This window comes from Rhinolophus hipposideros (assembly GCF_964194185.1).
Source record: "Rhinolophus hipposideros genome assembly, chromosome: 4".
Classification (NCBI taxonomy): domain Eukaryota; kingdom Metazoa; phylum Chordata; class Mammalia; order Chiroptera; family Rhinolophidae; genus Rhinolophus; species Rhinolophus hipposideros.
Genome location: NC_138050.1, coordinates 19,303,180 through 19,320,366, shown reverse-complemented (window position 1 = coordinate 19,320,366; position 17,187 = coordinate 19,303,180). Strand labels below are relative to the sequence as shown.

General features: G+C 33.8%; 1 protein-coding gene across 1 annotated transcript in view; it reads left to right on the top strand.

Annotated features, from left to right (window-relative positions):
• LOC308496845 (uncharacterized protein) overlaps window positions 1-2,236 on the top strand; it is a gene marked incomplete at its 5' end in the record, with an annotated part of 30,448 nt that extends 28,212 nt beyond the window's left edge. Inside the window, one exon of the mRNA XM_081046644.1 lies at window positions 281-2,236. The remainder of the gene's footprint in view (window positions 1-280) is intronic.
• Window positions 2,237-17,187: the final 14,951 nt, after the last annotated feature.

Here is a 17,187-nt window from a genome sequence, read left to right as displayed (position 1 = left end):
ATGCAAATCTTTGAAGATTATACATATTGATATGTGAAAGTAGATTTGAAAATTTGGCCATACACTAAATTCTATATTTACCAATAAAGATGTTCTTCAGTTATATATTATTTTGGTTGTTACAAAATTAAAGATGTTTTAAGCTACTAAATATCACTACTGATACATGCCCATGTTAGCCATAATTGGATTATCAAGATTATACTTTCATAAACTATGATCTCTCTAATGTATTTATTTAGAAGTTGACTTTCTAAATCATTTTTTTTTCCTTTTACAGGTGGATATTACTATCCCTTATTCATGGAAAAAGTTTGATTCTAAGTGTTGTTTCTCACTGAGTATTAACAAAAAGGAGAAAAATTAATGTCTTAAACTTTTAAGATAGATTTGGCTCTAGTAAGTAAGACATACGAGGTCTGACAATTAAGTTTGCAAACTTGCTACTGTGCGCTTACATTGGCAGCACTGTACAAACAGCTCGGTAAGTTTTCATAACCTTGGTATATCAGTGTCTCAGCTGTGTTCGTGTTGATCTGTGGAGGTATCTTGCTGAGTGGTGTTCATTGTTGCTGTTGGCGTGTTTTTGTGTGCTGTCGGGAAAATGTCTGAGCTTGAATTAGAGCAATGAACAAACGTTAAATTTCTTGTTAAACTTGGCAAGAGTGGAAGTGAAATCAGGGACATGTTAGTCCAAGTTTTGGGGGATAATGCCATGAAGAAAATGGCAGTATGCAAATGGATTAAACATTTTTCTGAAGGGAGAGAACGCATCACTGATGAAGAGAGGTCAAGATGGCCAGTAACTAGCAGAACTGATGAAAATATTGCAAAAATGTGTCTAAATATGCGTCAAAATTGTCAGCTGACTGAGGAGCATAGCAGACCAAGTAAACATCAGAGAAACCGGAAAATCTTAGCTGAAAATCTTGGCATGAGAAAGGTATGTGCAAAAATGGCCCCAAAGGAGCACACGATGAACAAAAGCAAAGGAGAGTTGAAGTTTGCCAAGACCTTTTGGAGAGGCAAGATGATGTTTTGAGCCATGTTATCACTAGTGATGAAACGGGTGTACCAATACCACCCTGAAACAAAGTGTCAAAGCACACAGTGGAAGTCAGCCAATTCTCCACAACCAAAACAGTTCCGTCAGTCCAAATCAAGAGTCAAAATGAGGTTGCTAAACTTTTTTGATATCAGACGGATTATTCATTATGAATTTGTACCAACTGGACAAACAGTTAACCAAGTTTACTATTTGGAAGTGATGAAAAGTCTGTGAAACAGACAAAAACGACCTGAACTTTTCACCAACAATTCACGGCTCTTACATCATGACAATGCACCAGCTCACACGGCACTGTCAGGGAGTTTTTAGCCAGTAAACAAATAATTGTATTGGAATACCCTCCCTACTCTTCTGATCTGGCCCCTAATGACTTCTTTCTTTACCCAAAGATAAAGGAAAATTGAAAGGAAGACATTTTGCCGACGTTCAGGACATCAAGGGTAATACAACAGCTCTGATGGTCATTCTAGAAAAAGTTCTAAAATTGCTTTGAATGGTGGACTAAACGCTGGAGTCGGTACATAGCTTGACAACAAGACTACTTCGAAGATGACCTTAGTGATATTCAGCAATAAGGGATCACTTTTTCTAGGATGAGTTCGCGAACTTAATTGTCAGACCTTGGTATTGCATATCTGGGAGAAGAAATAAGAGGTCATGATCAGAACATTTCCAGCTAAAAAAAATCGTATCACGAGAATTTTTAGTTTCTGTTTTAGTTATAATAACTTGAGCCCTGTTAATGCAGAATTAATTCCACTAAAAATTTAGGAGTTTATGTTCTTGCCTTGTTTATTTATAAAATTTATTCCACAGATGTCTGATGTCTTTTTTTGGGGGGCGGGGGGTATATGCAATGACAAAAATGTTGGCAAAATAAATAAGTTTAAACCTTTTATGTTTAAATTACTGTGCAAGGTGACAAATTAGTTGCTGGGTTTTTTGGGTTTTTTTGTCTTTATTATACTGAAAATTCAATTCAACATTTATAATTTCTATTTGGGTCTATTGATTTTTAATACATGGAATCCATGCAAAAACTTCATGAGTTTATTAGTATATTGTTGAGCACAGCCCCCTTAATTCTGTGGGAATTTGAATAATACTGATATTTATTGTTTTCTTGTGATTGGACTTGTGTTTTGAAAAAATATAAAAATTGCCTGGAGACTCTTGTTATTGTATATATTTATTTTATACTATAGTTAGATTTTGTTTGAGAAGTCCTGAGGAAAAAAATTTTAAGCCACTTTTATGCTAAATGTTCCTTAATTTGATTAACTTATTATTAAAAGGATTCGTAAAGGATATTATTAAAGGATTCTATATATCTTTGTTTTGTAATTTAACTACGTAGCATAGATTAGTCTATTAAAGAATATCTTTAGAAAGTGGTAGAAATTTTAAATCATCCCAGAGTTTGCTTACTTACATTTCTCATTATTTTATAATCTTTGGGAATGCTTATATTTATGGAAGTAACATTTTCAAGGATGTGAGTTCTTACGGTAAACTAAAACTTTTCCTCTGGACTTAATTCATATGATAGTAAATAAGCTATAGGGCAATTTTAAGTTTCCATGTGACCAGTGAAAAATACCATTGTAGCCTGAAGCAGTGAAGTAGAGTATTTGTTGTTCAGTAGTATGTGTCAAGAAAGTTTAAGTACATCATTTCTTAGGAGAATTTATAAATTTTAACATAGTTTATGCCGATTTTTATATTTTGTTTATACTTTCATGACTATTTTTCTGGCAGTGTGAAAATGCTAATGTTTGACAAGGACCACTAAAAATAGATTTGAAACATATATAGCAAGGTACAAATTTATTTTATATGTAGATACTGAGGATCAGCAATGAACAAACCAAATTCCAGCCCTCATGGTGCTTACAATCTTGGGAGTGAGGCGTGGGTAACAGAATAGACAAAAACTGATAGGTACCATATGTGGCATGTCAGGTGGTAACAAGTTCTATGGAAAAAATAAAGTGAGGGATGTGCAAGCAATGGTATAAAGGTTTTTGGAAGGCTAGAGGGGTATGTTTTCAAATAGTATGATCAGAAAAGAGCTCACAGAGATAGCATTTGAACAAAGACCTAAAAATAATAAGGGAACAAACCTTTAGCCTTTCAGGCAGATACAGAAACTGCAAAGACCTTGAGACAGGCATTTTTGGTGTGTACAAGGAACAATAGGGAGGTCTGGGTGGCTAGGATGAATTGTACAAGAGGGAGAATCGTAGCTCAGGATGGAAGAGTTTATAGGGGCCTGCGCTTATGGCTGTTTAAGCTTTAGCTTAATCTGCAGATTTAATTTTTCATACTTGTTTAAGAGAACCTTGACAGTTGTATGTGCCTCAGCCTATTTGACCTTTGTGCATAGAATATTTTTATGAATTGGACTCAAGGTTAGAACCTCCACTTGAGACCATTTAAAATATAAACAATGTTTAAATGTTTGGCTAATAGGTGTATGTGTGATGATGAGGTTTTTACAAATTGTGCTTTGATGGCTCTCAAATTGTTTTCCACTTGACCAGTTTAGTTAGTCAAAGTAATGGCTCCAAAAGACACTCTGAACTTGTTATTGTTTGTCATTAACTCAAACAAATCACGGTAGTCTTTGATGCCTCCATTCTTGGAATTGGCTGCGGTAGTTAAGTACTTCATTATTTCTTGCTTATTCCTGTTCTGCAGCATCTTAGCTGAGGAGTTCTTTGCCTGTAATTGTTTCATCTGCTACAGTGTATCCCACTAAATTAATCTTCCTAAAACACTGCTTTTTGTTGGGTGAAATTCAGGCTTCTCAGCTTGTACCTCATGATCTTGCCCCAACCTTCTTAAGTTTTCCTATTTTTCTTCCAGTGAACTAGTGCTGACACATCACATTTTTTTTTTAATCTGTGCCTTTATTTATGCCATTTCACCATCCCAATTCTTCCCGAACTAAGTCCTATACATTTTTTAAAATCAGGCTAAATTTCTCGTGTGTGCTAAGTGTTTCCTCATTTTAACAGTTTGGCATACTTCCTTCCCATAGTATGAACCATTTACACCCATAGCTCTTAACCTTTTTCTCTAACTTAACACACTGAACAACATAACACTTTATCATTAATTGCACCTCATTTATTCATACATTTTAACCTTTGAAATGGATTAGCAATATGAATAAAAATTTTAAATTTTAAAAACAAAATGAAGAAAAGCAGATGAACTAAGACATCCAGAACTTTAAAACACCAGACTAAATATCAAGTTCCAAAGTGATATAGTTGATTTTTTTTCTGTCTATCTCACACAGTGTGGACCAGCCATAGTATATTCCTAGGACTTCAGCACATTAAAAGAATGGATTACCTATTTCAATTTTCTAATATTGTAAAAGCAATTATTAAATATACTCTTTTAAGAGGTAATCCATGTGTTTATTATAGTGTTTATAATAAAAGATTGGCAGAGTTTTTTCAGTGTCTAACAGTAAAAGGCTGATTAAATAACATGTTAAATGGAATACTGTTCAACTATTTAAAATAATTATATTTAATGAGCTAGAAAGTTGTTCATGATTAAGTGAAAAGGTTACCAAATAGAGTGTGAACAGACTAATTAGAAGAATATGTTTACTAAACTGTTATTACTGGTTTGCTATGGGTGTGAGATAAATCTTAGTAGGTTAAGGGGGGTGTACCATAAATAAGCATATATGATTTATGTGAATGGGGAGAGTTTGTTTTTTTTGAAAAGGAGTGAGACATCCTTGAATAATAAAAATTATTTGAAGCAGCCTTACCACCACATAATCACCCCCTTTGGAAATCCGTAAATGGAAATCATTCTGGGTTCAGGAAGTTTAGAAGTGATAATGAAGGATTGACTATCATGGGAAGAACTGAACAGATTATTTCAAAAATTAGCTTATTTTAAAACCAGCTTCAGGGGAGCAATCCATTTGGTGTTCTCAAAGGAGTGTTGAAAAGGAATTCAATAATTATTTCTTGAATTTGTTGAGAGATTTTGCTGTCATTACCCCACTCTTCCAGTTCCCGAAACCCCAAAAGGTAAGTATAAGAAAAGGAGTAGTAGATAAATCTATTTTAATTTTGAAACTATGTAAAGAAAAATTGATTTGTTTTAGTTATAAATAATAGCACAACAAAACGGACTTTCAGATCTAAAAGTTAAGGATTTTCTGTTTAAAGGTTTAATTTTTCGTAGCATAAAAGTAATAAACAATATGGCATAAAGAAGATAGTGGTATTATAACAGCTGCATAAGATTGTCAGAGGGGTAGTAGCTTGGGGGGAAGAGGGTTTTCACTTTGAAGGTGTAAATGTCTAGTATGTTGGTTTGTACACCTGAAAATAATAAAAGTAATACCCATAGAAAAGGGTATTACTCAGAAAAGGCAAAAATTCTATTTAAAAATCACCGTTTTACCACCCATTGGCAACTACTACTATTATCCTCATTCCCTTCTACTTACACAGGTGGATGTTTCGTTTCTTAATCCAATTCATAACTATGCCCCGGACTAGAAAGAGCATCTCCCTCTGGAGAAGAGATAACAGGATGTACTCTGGCTCAGAAATTTTTTCTTTACATTTATCTAAAGTATACTGGAAAAAAATACCACCAATTTTGTAATATGTTTCATAATATTGTACTGTAAAAAGCTTAACTTTTTTTCTCAAGGTATTTTAGTAAACTTGAGCATATGAAAAGATGCATCTTGTTTATCACGTAGCTTCCTCTGCCACATTTGCATGTTGTCCCCAAGGGTACCTTTCCGTAGTGTGAGAAGAATTCTGAGGCAAGGGAAGTCTTTGAAGGGTTTAAACAGGAGAGTAAGAAAAGTAACTACTGAAATAATGTGCACTGCTCAAGATTTGCTCAAAGAGAAATCTAACATTTGTTTGTTTCTTCCTTTGTACCTCAATAATCACATCAAATTTATCAAAAAGCTGAGCTCTTCTAAAATTGTGGAATTCACATTTGAAATTCAAAAAACATTTACTAGTAATTATGGACATTTCAGTTCAAACATACAGCTATGGTTGTCAAAATGTAAACATGACACAAATATATGAAATCATAGTATATGACCTGTCACAGCGACCCATTTAGAAGGTAAGCAAAAATGGTATGTCTCAATCTATTTTTCTCACAAGCTAACATAATTTATTACTCTTAAGAATAGTAGTTTAATTTAGAAAGGCAGGTTTAGATTCTAAAAACAACTTGGTTAATAGAATAAAGAAAATATTACTTGGGGGTCTAAAAATCTGACTCTTAAGGGAATGGGTGATTGTCATCAAAATAGGCCTATGGTGCAGATTTCAAGTCAGACCTTGTTACGCCACTTTTGTTAGCATTTTACTGGGTATTGTATCCTTTGAAAATATAGGAAAGACACCCAAAAGTAAAGGTTTGAGTCCATAACAGTTATGGTACCACTTTTGAATTAGTGATTCTTAGATGTTTAAAACTCAAGGATTTGAAGCTTTAAAAATTGGTGACTTGTTTTTTTCTAGAAAGTTTTACAGAGTAAAACTCTCAGGAAAAATTATGATTTTACTATACTTCCTATATTCATTAAAATCCTAGAAATAAAGTTCTCTATACTCTTCCTTATTTTCAACAATGCCACATGGTGGTCTTGGTTTCTGGATAGCCAAATTGGGTAATTTAATTTGGAGTTTGGGTACAAGTTCAACAAATTTCAAAGTTAGCATGAAAATTGTTCATTCAGGTTAATTTATTACTATATGCTAATAAACACTTGTTCCCCCAAGCTATTGTTCATTGGAAGTCTTGGTGTGTTTGTCTCATTTCAGGCACATGTCATGTAGAGGATGGATGTGAACTAAATAGAGAGCATTGAGAGAATTGAAAAAATATGACGTGTTCAAATTTCATAAGGAGTAGTTGAAAGGGTATTGAAAAGCTTGATTGAAAAAGAATCTTGAGACTTGTTTATTCTGTATTGCACTGGATGGCAAAATGGGAGATTGCGTTTCAGAGATGCAAACATGATCTCTTTAAACAAGCAAGGGCTTTCTACCAACTATGGATGTGTGTGTTAGACCGCTGTACCAAGGACCTTAAGAGGGACAAAATACAGGGGGGAAATTAGTCAGATTAAAGACATTTAAAATGAAAATACATCGGCTTGATCAAATGCTTGTCTTTAAAATGTAAGGGTATTTGTACTAACAAAAGACACTTCTTTGACTAAAGGAAATTATGGGGAAATTTCTGGATATCTTGTATTTTCGAACATTTGTTACTAAAAATAATCATTGTTTTAACAAATTGACAGTATCTAAGGAAGATAGTTCAAGATCAAGGTTTCCAGAAGCAATGTCACTTGTCTGAGAACTATGAAATAATGAAAATGTTAACATTTTCATTAAGTACTGTAGTTAGAACATAATTTTTAAATACTAAAAGCTTTTATAAGTTGGCATTTATTTTCAAGGAGGGTTACTCTTTGAAGGCTCTTGAACAAATCCAGTAAGAACTGGATTAAGTTTTCGTTTTCCTATTAAGACTTCAAAGGAGAATTTAAGTTGAATTTGGATAAACTAACAGGAAGAAATCAATTCTACAGAAATTTTTAATCATACAGTTTTATCTTGAGGAGACAGGTTATAGTGTCAATGGGGTATTCTTTGATGTTTATATTCTAGGGTGCTCAGATGTTGATAAGCTGCAGGGTCATAGTTTGGGCTTAGAATTACCACTCTTTGAATTCCTTTCTGAATTGTTTCAATTGGAGCTTTGCTCATTTTACCAGGTACATAGTAGGTTCTCAGCTTATTAAGTGGAGTGTTCCAAGGAAGGTCAACCTTACTCTGAAATTGGCAGTGGGTCTAGTTGATTCTGGCAAGTACGCAGGAAATAATTATTCTGAATATCTTTACCAGTCTTTTGAGCCCAAATCATTGAGATGATTAAACAACGTTATGGCTTGGCTGAGAAGATAATTTTCACGACATCTTTTAATGGGGACTTCTTAATTTTTACAATTCAAGTACTTTTCAGACTACCCTAGTTCTCTTCCAATTTATATGAGATTCTTGATATGAGAATTGTAAATACAATGAACATGAGCCCTGGCACATGTATTAATGTTTATTTACCCCTGTGGGAAATAGGCCAGTAAAGTTTTGTTTATTTTGAGTGGTTATTTTAGTGGAAATGACTCAAAACAATCAAGTCAAACATTTTAGTACTTACGCCATAGGATTGTTGATTTCTTAAAGTGCATATAGGAACCACTGAAGCTTTAGGTGCTGCTCTTAGTGATAGAAATAATTAACACCTTGATTGTTTAATTCTTTGCCAGAAATTTTACATTTAATAGCCCATGTGATTTTCATAACCACTCTATGAGGAAGGTCCATCATCTCCATGTTATAGGTAAGGAAACTGAGTCAGGGAAGTGGCATGCCTCATGTTACATAACTAGTAAATGGACTCAGGATTCAAACTCAGGTGGTTTGATGGCAGATCTCATGCTCTTAGTAATTTCATCTACAGCCTTTGTCCTATAGCTAACAAAAGAGACAATTAACAAATATTAATAGCCATAAAATGTGCAAAATGATAGTGATACTTTCCAAAGAATGTCTTAAAGATAGGTTTGTTAGTGGTGGTACTATACCAAGCACAAATTATCTTAAGTGCTCCATGATGGTACTACTGCCCCACTGCAAGGAGGCGTGCTCTTAGCAGTGTGTTTCCGTAACACGGGACATGGATCTCTATGTGTCCATGTCCTCCTGTATGGTCCATGGATATACATGCAGATACACAAATTCGGTCAGCTCTTAATAAGAGTACTCATCCCCAACTGCAGAGTAAGGCTACACAATCTATAGGTCATATTTGACTTGTTTTTAAGATGTAAGTATCAAGCATCATTATCACCTCATTTAAGCACACTGTTTGGAAGCGCATCAAAATCTAAGAAAAGAGGCCTTTTGTAACTAAAAGGCTGCAGACAAACTACATCTAAAATGTAAAATTTTGGAAATTAAGCTATCAGATACACCATTCTTTTAGTATTTCACGTCTATTTAAAGAATTGGACTTCTGGCAAGGCTTCATAGTCATTAACTTCATTCTGTCTCTTAGAATAATTTCAGGCAATATAGCAAATTCTTAGCCTTCAGAAATATTCTTAGGTATTACCTCAGAAGGGGTACCTCCTCCCACCCACTCCACATACACACAAAATTAACTCCCCTTTCTGTACTATCATAAGTTTCATTGCTTATGTTACATCATATTGTAATTATTTTCTTTTTCTATTAGCCTGTGAGCCTAATAGACTTGAGCTGAGAGACTATCTTAACTCAGCTCATTTGGTGACTAATGTAGCTGATGACCTCACATCACACTCAGTAATATGTTCTCTTATTATAGATTGGTCAGATAGCCAGAAATTAGATCTTTTCAGTGGAATTCTCCCAGGCACAATTAAGTCAAATCTATAGATCACCTATGTCACAATTACGTTGAAAGATAAGGAATGAGAACATGAAGTAGTACTTGCCAATATAAAGTTCTATATGTGAAATAAGTCTTTGTAAGGGCCCTTTCTCATTGAGATGATGTACTAGTTATGGAATAAATAATTTCACAGAGTATTTTATCTCAGGTAACACAAATGAGAAATTTTGACTACCTGGCGTAAATCTTAGGAAATCTAACAGACTGAAATGGATTCCCAGATGTTCTTTCTGAGAAGTTATGAGAAAGCACTATGGAGGTCAGGAATTACAGTTAACTTTGCAACCATCTCATAATTCGGGATTTTTTTTTTTTTACGTATTAAGTACTTTTAAAAGTGTTAAAATTATTTAATGGCTGTTTTTTTCTCCATCATTGATCGGATTGGCCCTACTATTGATTGTTTAGGATACCTTTAAAATCCAAGCCAACCTTGCTTAGACTGATGAAATCATTAGCTTGTATCTAAGAAATTCATCCAGAACAGCTATTTGTAACTACCTCTCTGTTTCTACTTATCAAGAAATAGTTTTCACTTGCATCTTTCCCACTGAAATCATTTGTGTTTTGCTGATCTTCCCCAGCCTCTGCACTCCACCTGCCTGCCTGAGCCTACAGCACCCAGCCTCGAAATCCCACTTCCATAAATCCATGGCATTCAGATGTTTTGCCCTGTGTTGGGAAGTCATCTGGCTTCTGCGCTCTACTGTTTGGGGAACCCAAGGCTATTCCCAAACAAACTGAATCTCTAGCCTTAATATCCTACTTGCTGTGTGTAGCCTCTTGGATCTCTTTCACATGGTAGCCTCTGTTGCTCTTCATAGTTAATTCCTCCCAAATTGGGCATAGTGTGCCTGTCAAAATATTTAGGTGTTTCATAGTTCGCAAATGTATTCCTTGATAATTTACCTGATGTCTGCTATAAAATTTATTTTTATGAAGTTTTCTAAAATTATTGTCAGATAATAATTACCCTCATTTTTAGACAAAGAATAAAACCTAAGATATTGTTGCATTAGAATAGGATTTTGACATCAAGATTCTAAAATACAATACATGGCATAATGCCAACACTTAGCTTTAGGTTGATAATTGCTCAATAGAACTTAACTAGAGACTTATGAAAGGAAGCATGAGAATGATGAGATTGTCTTAAACCTCATCTTTAATCCAGACCTGCATTAATTATTAGCCCTGCAGAGGGCTAAGAGGTTGGAAATTCCTTTTTTGCTAAGTTTACCTTTCATTTTGTTTCATTTCCTGTCTTAGTATGTTATATGAAATCGTGCTGTTAAATTTTAATTTATTCATGTGTACAATGTATAATTTTACAATTTGTGGTGTCTGATACATTATTTCCAGTAACAATTTCCTTACAGATGCAAGGACAACGTTAAAATTAAACTAAAACATCTGACACCCAGCAGATATTTAATAAACATTTAAATTAATATTGAATGAGTTAATAACTGATTTACTTAACATGGTGGTTTTAAAAGGTGTCAGAATATTTAGAATTCCTTTATCAGCAAAACAATTTTGGAGACTTCTCTGTGTTTATTTGTAATATTCAATATTTTTATATTAATTTCTGAGTTGAAAAGATGAAAGTCCTCAGAGATAGTAAAATGAATTTTTTTAAATTAAATCTTTTTAGACTACGCTTTTGGTTTTGGTGTTTCCTCCTACAGAAAATAAATTTTTCTAATAAAAGCATGTCTAAAGAAATAATTCATTCAAGAATTAAGAGTAATGTGGAAAATCAAGTGATATAAATTAGAAGTGAAATTGTCCATTAGATTAATTTGATGATTCTAGACATGAGAATCTAAGTTATTGTCTATAATTTTGTCATTTTTAAAGTCTCAGACAATGAAACTTCCATCACTTCATTCTCATTCAATAATGTGTGTACAACTATTCATTCAGCATGTCACTTTGTTCAGATGCACTTCCCCCTGATACCAGTCTCTCCAATGTCATCAGTATGCCTTTTTATTAAGATAACGAGCATGTAAGAGAAAGCTAAAGCTTTCCCATTGGGTTAGAAGACCATGAAATGAAGCAGAACAAAAGGTTATAATGCAGTAAAATAAAATTCATTTTTTGAATATTGTGCTAAAGAAGTGTTTAAGTAGCTTGGTTATTTTGCCAGAGTATTGACAATGTAAACAGAAGCTTAAACTGTTCCTATCCCAGAGAAGTTAAGTGTGGTCATTTTCAAATACTTAAAACTGGCTCCTCTGCTGGTTGTGTGACCTTACCCAAGTTAGTTTTGTTACCTTACCCAAGTCTCTCCAAGCCTCAGTTTTAAATTGTGAGAAGTCTTGTCCCAAATTTTTATAATCCTAGAACAGAGTAGGCCTCTAATATATCCATTTTGCAAATATTTCTGTACACTGACATTATTCATAAAGGCAAAGGGAAAAGTTAAGTAATCATGTAGATTTATGTGGAAATCTCACCTTAAAATTCTGGGAAAACTTTGCCATTATAGGAAAAAGCTTTAGGTTTGTTTCTTCTACCCTTTATCAGACCAACAACTTGATTGTGTGAGATAAGATCAAAAACAACAAAATAACTCCACTGGAAGTCACTGTGGAGAGGCACTCACTGTAAATGAAAAATAATGATAAATTTTAAAAGTTTATCAGATAAAGCATTTAATTGAATTAATGGGACAATATGGCGTACTAGATTTAGTTAATTGAAGTTTACAATAATTGTAAATATTTTCTAAAACAATTTATATTTTCTCAGAGTATGCTGAATATCATTAAATGTTATGAGTAAAAATATCAAGTCATATAAAAGTATTATGTAATAAAGTATGAAATAATATAGAAGTTTTAAGAATTGTGTTCAATGTGTTTTAAGCCATATAACCCAGAGTGTTTGATTACAATTTTTCTTAAGATTGACTTCTTTCTTCTTGAAGTAAAATTCAAGATACTAATTTAGGTTAACTAAGGATTCCATTTGAAGAATTCCAGTTTCCTTTAAGCAAGATTTCAGTTTATTTCAAACTCAACAGATGTGTATTGTATTCATGATTTGACAACGCTTTTGAAAGATGTACACTCCAAAGGATTCGAATTATAAACCTTTCAGTTTTAATCTGTTGGTTGTAAGCAAGGCCATGCATTTGTAATCTCTCCTACTGCTAGAAGTTGGATCAGAAGGAATTGGATTATCAAGAGTGGTTACTGGTTTTGATCATAGTTATATTACATGCATGTGGTAGAGTAGGACAATTTTACTCATGCAAATCTATTTTTGAATAGTGTGAAAATCTGAGGTGATAATTTGAGGTTTCAAATTCTGTATATCAGAGTGAATATAATTTTATTTCATCAAAAATAGTTATTAAAATAAAATGCCTTAAAATTTTTGTTTGCATTTTTAAGAGAGAGAATCTTTTATTATTAAGGGCCTATTCTATGCCCAGTATTTCACTATAATCATAAAAAAAAAAAGAATGGTCTCTGTCAGCAAAGAACTTTTAGCTTAGATGGGAACATTATACTAACACACAAGAAACAACTAGAGAATAGTGGAATGTAGTCTGCCTTGCTGACTTGAAGTGCAGTAGAAGCTCGAAGGAAGTGTGGACTTAGACTCAACAGAGAAGACTTAGAGGAGATGGAAGATGAGCTGGGCTTAAGGAATGAAAATTCAGTGAAATGAAGGAATTGGAGACTTTCAAGTGCAAAAAGCATGAACCAAGGCATGATCAGATAGCAAGGACTAAAGCAGATACACTAGGTTGAAAGCAGAAATATGTATTGGGGAATCAATACAGAGATAGGTAGGGAAATGAGTGCAACCATGTTTGAGGTTGTTTTCCTTCCTTTAAATAAAGTGCCCTAATTTCTAATAGAAGAAAACAAGAATATTCAAATTGCCTGGAGCCCTTTGGGAGCTGATGTATGATGATTTGAAGAGAGCACAATCTGTAAGAAATACTGGAAGGAAATCTAGGCTTAAATTAGACAAGTTTACCCTAATCATTAAGGGAGTCTCTGGATTTTAACTCAGTAAATCCAGTGAAAAATCTTGAAAGGGTTGCATAAATCTACTGTCAGGCTATTTCTGGCCCTAGTAAGATTGACCTTACCACTGTGGGAATGATTGCCAATTAATACCGAAGTACTGTTAAGCCAAATAGAAATACTCCTTTTCCAAACCTCTGATTTGCATCCAAGCCTTAGCTCAAGTTATTTACTCCTAGAATGTCCTTTCCCTCATCTTCAACTGTTTAGATCTTAGGCTATCTAACTCCTGCATGTTTTCCTAGTTCATGTTCCTCTTCAGCCAGAAATACCATTTCTTTTTTGTGCTTCTATACTTAAAACAATACATTCTGCTTTATGGGCAGGGACAATCATTTTTTATTATATACTCTGCCAGCCTAACATAGCAGGTTCTTGGTAAATGGCAACTGACTGCTGAAAGTCAGCAGTAAGCCTTTATGGTAATGTATTCCAGAAAGGCTAAATACCAACTAGGTAAATGTAATGTCTAGGCTCTTTCGTGGTAACAAGGAGTTCTCTATCTTTTACTGCTTATCAGGGCTCCTCTCATTCAATGCTGCCTATTAACATTCATGCCTCAAGTTTTAGCTACCTTACAGTATCCTTTTTAAACATTTTTAATCAAAGCCAGAAACCTATAGGTGGAGTTATGAATAGTTGGAAGGCCTGTGAAATTTTAATATCCCTTTTTAAGGGCTATTAGTGACCTAACTGATCGTCTAAAGCTTTCCAATGAAGTGGCTTGTTTTGTGTTGGCCTTTATTTGTGTGTTTCAGGAGATGGAAGATAGTAGTACTAGAATGAAAAGTCCTTACATGAAAAAATACTTTCCAAGAAATACCATTACCACAATCAAAAAAACAAATGTATTCAGTATCTACTGCAGTTCTTTCAAGTGACTCTAAAGAAAATGGTATGCTTCTGAATCCCTCTGCTTACTGGAGCTACCTTATTGAGTGGAATAGGTTTTCTTATAAATTTTCTTGGACAATATACGAGACTTATCTAAATCATACCAAAAAAGGTTTAAGAAATCTTAAGAAAATTGAAGATCAAATATGCAGCGTTTATTTTATGCTAGGACATTTAACTCATTTATAATGTGATAAGGGTTTATTTTTATTTATCCTATGAGCTTTTATGTAAAATCTGTAGGACAGGTATGTCTATTTTCCAGAATCTATGTATCAGTGATATGTTTTTAAAAGTCTATTGTTGCTGTTGGGTTTGGTTTGGCTTTGAGGGTAGTTGTCATATTTGTTGTGTTTAACATGTAGCCAAAAGGCAACCAGCAATTAAATAATGGTTCCTATGGCAAATTTCCCCTCTATATTGATTTGCTTTATGACCTGTTTTCTAGGCGTGTATTTTCGCAACACCTGGTGCCCCTCTGTAAAAAAAAAAAAAAAAAAAAAAAAAAGCGAGAACTGGCTGTATACCTGTACCACGAGACCACGTGGAGAAAGGACTGAGACTGGAAGCTGCACACACATTGTACAGTTCAGAGTGCCTGAAAACAGTCTGCTCTAGTGAAGGGCAGTAAATGCTACCTGAGATGATCTCGGCACAAAACTGTGAGTAACTGGGGAATTCAATCGGGGGGTTAGAAAATTGACTGCTAATTCAATAAAAAAGTCTTCATTTTGTCATTTGTGACCTGTATATTTGTAAATTATGATACACTGAGTTGTCAATAGTTGACTGGTTTGTGGGTGGGAATTTAAGTCAAAAGAGATTGCAGTATTCCCCCAAAAATAATTTGGGAACTTTGTCTTAAAACCTGAGGCAAAGGTTACATGAATTTGGATTACTAGGTTAGAATTAGGCTATTGGACCTTTGCCTGGAAACCAATTAGAAGATGTTAGTCTTGATACAGCAAGAAATAGGGAGGCAGTATAGCCTCTTGAAACAAAACAGTGGAAGTTGACAAAGTAATGGAATTTTTGGAAATTAAATGTGGCAATACTATATATAGAAGGATTCTAAGAAATAAAGTCTAGTGGCAAGGAAACTGGGCATGTGTCTATTGCAGTAATCTAGGAGTGAAGAAAACCCGGATAGAATAATGGCAATGAGAGATTGGAGATGAAAGAATACATTTATTTTAGAAGAAAAATTGTAGAACATCATGATGAATTGGATAAAAAGGAGGTATCAAAAATTATACATTTTCTGTACTAGAAGACAATCGTGGTATCCCTGAAAGTGGACAGTTAACCGAAGCAAGTTTGTGTAGGAGAGACATTGAGTCCCATTTTTGTAATACTGAATTTAAGATGATATGCAGGTCTTCCATTTGAAATGCTTTGATTAAAGGTTGCTGAATGTACAGAACTGAAATTGTATGTAAAAGTCAGGCTGATAAGGTAAATTTGTCAGTATCTACATAAAACTGATATGGGTAGACGAGCTAACTGAAGAACTTTATTAAAGACAATAGATCCCTTTCTTTAAAATAGAAATATATAAATACATGTTTATGTAAATAAATTATTTGATTAGGTATGTAATCTTAAACATTTCCAGAATTGAATTAAAGCTCGCCCTTTTTTGCTTAGAGTGTCATATCTCAAGCATGGCCTATAAGAAAATCCCTACATTTGTATCAGTTTTGAGGGACAGTGACTAAAATGTGTTAAAATTCTTGAACCTTACCCTTCTATTAATAAAGCAAAGATCTTTCCCAGTATTAGATTGAGGGAATGAAATTGAGAACTTAAAGTCCAAATAATTCAGTCAGTTAAAACTTTATAAAATTGACATGGCTTTAATTTCTTAAATGGAAAGGCAAGTAATTGAATTGTGGGAAATGTGCCTGTCTCTAGTTTCAAGAAACAGTACAGCACAAAGACCTGGCATTCTGGCTGAAGAGCTGTAATAATAAACAGAAATTTGAAAACCAGGAAGACAAGTTTTCCAAGAGTGCAACTGTGGCATTTCAAGGGAGATATAACAAGAAATTCCGGAAGGTGGCCAAAAATAGGTTTAGATAATTGAGAGTCCTTATTTGAATACTTGTTTTTGATGGAGAAACACAGTTAAGAGGAAATGAAGGTTCTGTCTAAGAGGTCTGAAACTTTTTCTCCCCCTTACCCTAAATAGAGTTTGCTTCTGAAGAAAAATGTTAGCCAAAACAAATCAAATAGGAATTCAGTACTGCTTAAATTGTAGCCAGGAGTTTAAAAAGTGACCAAAGCAAAAAATAATAATAATAATAATTAACTGAAAGCAAATATTTTGGTTTTCTAGGAGCTAAACGTTGTTTTGTAGGATTCCTATTTAGAAACTCGAAGTATCTTGCTCTGTTTATCTAGTTATTACTTGCCATGAAAAATAGCCACACATCATTCGACAAATACCATATTACCCTACATCTTTGATTTTTTTCATATGTTCTATTTTAATGATATGTAAGGAAATCTAAAATGTTAATCTGAACTTCCAAATAGCTTTCAAGAAACTCAGTAATACGTCTTCTGGATATACCAGAATCTTTTAACCATTTCACCTCAATCCTTGAAACATTTGATTAATCCAAGTTCAATGCACCTATGATTTCA